Genomic DNA, 5,191 nt, shown 5'->3' with positions numbered 1-5,191 from the left:
TCTTCATTACTTGAAAGAGGTCTTTTGCAGCAGATTTTCCCAACACAATATGTCATCTGATATCTTGATCGGTGCTGCTTCCATTGTTGTTGATTGTAGAACCAAGTAATATGAAATCTTTGACAACTTCAATCTTTTCTTTATCCACCATGAAGCTGTTTATTGGACCAGTTGTGAGGATTTTTCTTTTCTTCATATTGAGGTGCAATACATAGCACAGATTGTAGTCTTTAATTTTCATCAGTAAGTGCTTCAAGTCATCCTCACTTTCAGCAAGCAAAGTTGTGTCATCTCCATATCACAGGTTGTTAATGAGTCTTCCTCCAATCTTGATGCCACGTTCTTCTTCTTATAATCCAGCTTCTCAGATTATGTGCTCAGCATACAAATTGAATAAGTATGGTGAAAAGATACAACCTTGACTCACTCCCTTCTTGATTTTGAACCATGCAGTATCCCCTTGTTCTGTTCAAACAACTGCCTCCTGATCTATGTACGGGTTCCCCATGAGTACAATCAAGTGTTTTGGAATTCCTTCTTCTCAAAGTTATCCATAATTTGTTATGATCCACATAATCCAATGCTTTTGCAGAGTCAATAAAACATAAGTAAACATCTTTCTGGTATTCTTTGCTTTCAGCTAAGATCTATCAAACATCAGCAATGATATCCCTCATTCCACGTCCTCTTCTCAGTCCAGCTTGCATTTCTGGAAGTTCCCTGTCAATATACTACCGCAACTGTTTTTGAATTATCTTCAGTAAGATTTTACTTGGATGTGATATTAAAGATATTGTTCAATAATTTCCACATTCTGTGGGATCACCTTTCTTTGGAATGGGTACAAATATGGATCTCTTCCAGTCAGTTGGCCAGGTAGCTGTCTTCAAAATCTCTTGGCATAACCGAGTGAGTGCCTCCAGTGGGGCATCCATTTGTTGAGACATCTCAATGGGTATTCCGTAAATTCCTGGAGCATTGTTCTTCGCCAGCCTGGCTCTATTTCTCAACATGCTTGCCCTTTAAAACCCAGACACCATCTTGTGAAGGAGCCCAGTCCACGAGAAGATGCCACATATGGGTGTTCTGGCTGACAGCTTCAAGCTAGGCTCTCAGCTGACAGCTATTATCAGTTGCCAGACATGTGAGTAAATGAGCCTTCAGCTTTCATGATTCCAGCCCCAGCCTTGGAGTCTTCCATTTGAGGCCCCAGACAACAACTCTATCATGCCCTGTCTGAATTTCTGGCCTACTAATGTTATGAAAGACAATAGATTCTTATTGTTGTTTTATGCCACCAAGGTTTGGGCTAATGTGCTATACAGCAATCGGTAACTAATAAAGAAACCTAGAATTTCTTCTAACTAGCTTCAGAAAGAGGTCCCTGGGTGGTGCAAACAGTTTACTCTTGACTATTAAAAGTTGGCAGTGTGAACACACCTAATTGTGCCACAGAATAACAGGTTCAATAGAGACATTTTATTAAGCTTTGGACAGAACAAAGACAATCATCCTAGATGAGAAAAACATCAGCCTGAGAAATCTGAATGGAGTTCCCTGAGTCATGTTCATATGGCTAATTATATATGATTTTTTTTAATAAAAGGGGAATCATTACAAAATCATGTTTGGTGGTAGATAGATTCATCACAGTTGCAGGTGAGACTACAGAAGCGGGGAAAGGACCATGATTGGGATCCATACATAACTGAGATACAAAAGGGTTACAGGGTTGGTTCTGGGCCTTGACTACCTGGTAGGTGGTGGTTTGGATAGACTGTGACTCATGACCATGCAGCCTGAGTCTTAGCCACAAGGTGGGTACCAAACAACAGGAAGATCCCAATCTTAATTTAAATTAGAAAAGAATATCCTCAGATGAGTTCCCTAGTTCTTTGTGAGAATATATCTACTTTCACCATACTCTTCCTGAAGGCAAACTGCCCCTCCCTAGGTGTGTCCTAGAACTTGTCTATACCTAGCCACAATAGTATCTGAAACTTATGTCAAGCCTCAAAATGGAGTTAGGGCTCCCACTGTAGACCTCAGCCTTCTACAACCCCACGTGCTTTAGAATTTAAGCTCTCATACAGACCTCAACATAAAGAAAATGAAAATCCTCACAACAGGATCAATAAGCAACATTATGATAAATGGAGAAAAGAATGAAGTTGTCAAGGATTTCATTTTACTAGGATCCACAATCAATACCCATGGAAGCATCAATCAAGAAATCAGATCTTATTGCACTGGGCAAATGTGCTGCAAAAGATCTCTTTAAAGTGCTAAGAAGCAGTGATGTCCTTTGAAGACTGAGATGCACCTAACTCAAGCCACGAAATTTTCAATAGCCTTATATGCATGTAAAAACTGAACAATGAATAAGGAAGACCAAAGAAGAGTTGGTGCCTTTGAATTGTGGTGTTGGTGAAGAATACTGAAAATACAATGGACTGACAGAAGAACAAACAAACCTGTCCTGGAAGAAGTGCAGCTAGATTATTCCTAAGAAGCAAGAATGGCTAGATTTTGTCTCACCTACTTTGGTCCCCAAGGAGGGGTCCCTATGAGTCAGATCTGACTCGACAGCAGTGGGTTGGGTAATTTGGTCATATAGTCAGCAGGGACCACTCCCTGGAGAAGGTATCATGCTTGGTAAAGTAGGGAGAGGGTCAGTGAAGAAGGAGAGGACCCTCAATGACATGGATTGACACAGTGGCTAAAATTATGGGCTCAAGTAAAGCAAGGATTATGAAGATGGCACAGGACCAGACAGTGTTTCATTCTGTTGTATATGAGGTTGCTATGACTTGGGGCCGACTTCATGTCACCTAACAACAAAAACACAAATCTTTATGGAAGCAGATTGCCACATTTTTTTTCCTGCAAAGCAGCTGGTGGATTCCAACCACCAACCTACTGGTTAGCAGCCTTAAACACTGCACCACAAGAGGTCTTATTTCCCCTGAGTTACTCCCTACAGAAAGAATAACTTAGGGAAAACAGGTCCAATTAAAGTTTCATGAAGTCACTCCCCTCCTGGAAAGATCCAGATGCAGCTGCTGCAAGCCCAGGTCCATGTTTGGAGACTGGGGTTGGAACTTCATTGTGAAATGTTTACAATCCTTAAACTGAGATTTGTGATGGGATTTTTAAAAAACAACACCAACATTGAGGCCAAAGAATAGGTCCCTCAGGTTTCAAAGGTATCAGCTTTGCCATCCTTGTCTTATCAGATGAAGCAGTCCCCTATCAAGTTGAGCTGGAGCTGCAGCTAAGCCCTTGGGTAGGTGGGTGTGGCAGGGTGTAGGATAATAGGGAAAAAAGAGACTAGATTCAAACATGTTTTATTGAGACTCTTTTATTAAGCCTTAGATTAGACAAAGACCAAAGAAGAGTTGATACTTTTGAGTTGTGGTGTTGGTGAAGAATAGTGAAAGTACCATTGACTGCTAGAAGAAGGAACAAATCTGTCCTAGAAGAAATGCAGCCAGAATGCTCCTTAGAAATTAGAATGGCCAGACGTCTTCTCGCCTACTTTGGTCATGCTGTCAGAAGGGACTATTCCCTGGGGAAGGATATCATGCTTGGAAAAGTGGAGGGTCAATGAAAAAGGGGAAGGCCCTCAGCAAGATCAATTGACACAGTGACTGCAATGATGGGCTCAGGTATAGCAAGGATTTTGAGGCTGACACAGGACGAGGCAGTGTTTTGTTCTGTTGTGCATAGGGTTGTTGTGAATTGGAGCCTACTCGGCAGCACCTAACAACAACAGGACAAAGACAAAAGAAAGACAATCATCCAGGATGAGGGAAACCATCAGCATGTACACAGTATAGAAAACTGAATAAAGTCTGCTGAGTCGAGGCCATGGGGCTAATTATTTATGGTTGAATTATAGGAAATAATCACAAAATCATAATTGGTGGCAGATTAATTCGTGTCAGGCATGACTATAGAAGGGGAGAAAGGACCATGACTGGGACATAACTCTAGATTAAAAAGGGTTACAAGATTGGTTCTGCGGCTTGGCTACTTGGCTATGTAGTAGTCCAGATATGATTCATGGCCTGAGTCATAGCTACAAGGTGGCTACAAAACAATATGAAGACCCCAACTGTAATTTAAATTAGAAAAGGACACACTGAGGGCAGTCCCCTATTCTTTGTGTGAGCATAATCTACTTTCAACCACACTCTTCCTGAGGACAAACTGCCCCTCCCTACTTTTGTCCTGGAACTTGTCTATGCATTGTCGCAATGTTGGTTTAAGAGTCAGAAAGATCTAAAATGGCATCTGAAACTTATGTCAAGCCTCAAGGAGTTAGGGCTCCCACTGTAGACCACAGCCTTCCACCAACCAAGTACTTTAGAACTTAAGCTCTAATACAGGGGTGAGCCCCTTGGGTTGCTTACAGTGAGTAGAGACATGCAAACTGAAAATGTGGCCACCCGACTGACTGAGGAAGGTCCTATCACGTTGGGCATGAAGTCAGGGTTCCTATGGCCAGTTAACTCCTAGGAGGAGGCCTAGGCCAATTCAGGGGGTCTTTCCATGGAACTGATTATGATCCAAGCTCTTGGAAAAGCCCTATATAATGGAAGGTGTTGCTGATGACAAGACACTTGGGTCCTTCCCCACTACCTTGGCACAGAAAGTCCCCAAATGCCCTCAGAAGTATGTATGGCCATACAGTTGAATGTTGACTTGAGAAGGTGAGATGGTTCTCTGTTGTCTTGACATGGCATGATACCCAAGATCCGTAGTCATATAAGTTGAAAAGCAATGTAGGCTGGTGGTAAAAACTATAGCCTTTGTATAAGAATGTCAATATATATAATAGAGCTAACAAGGGTCAGAGTTATGATAACTTCCTACCCACAGCCAAAAACACTGAGGGACTGAGTAGTTGGACCTGTGAGCTCTGGACCATGGTTGCAGGGGACATCAAGCTCAATTGGCATAACACACTATACAAAAACGTTTTTCTACAAGCATAGGTACTGAAACAAGGTGGGCTTGTGCTTACTCACTGATCTGCACTGAACACTTTCCCTTGTTACCCTCCCGAGAGGGACCGGGTCTCCGGGAGCAAGGTAAGCACGGGCATAGCACAGAGTAGCAGGCCGGAAGAGCAGAAGGAAGGGGTGGAACCCAGGAAGCCAAAGAGAAGAGCGATCAGCCAAGGGGC

The sequence above is a fragment of the Orycteropus afer genome, unplaced genomic scaffold, assembly GCF_000298275.1.
Source record: "Orycteropus afer afer isolate SDZICR_OR568_19922 unplaced genomic scaffold, OryAfe1.0 scaffold00056, whole genome shotgun sequence".
Taxonomy (NCBI): Eukaryota; Metazoa; Chordata; class Mammalia; order Tubulidentata; family Orycteropodidae; genus Orycteropus; species Orycteropus afer.
This window is presented reverse-complemented; position numbering follows the sequence as displayed.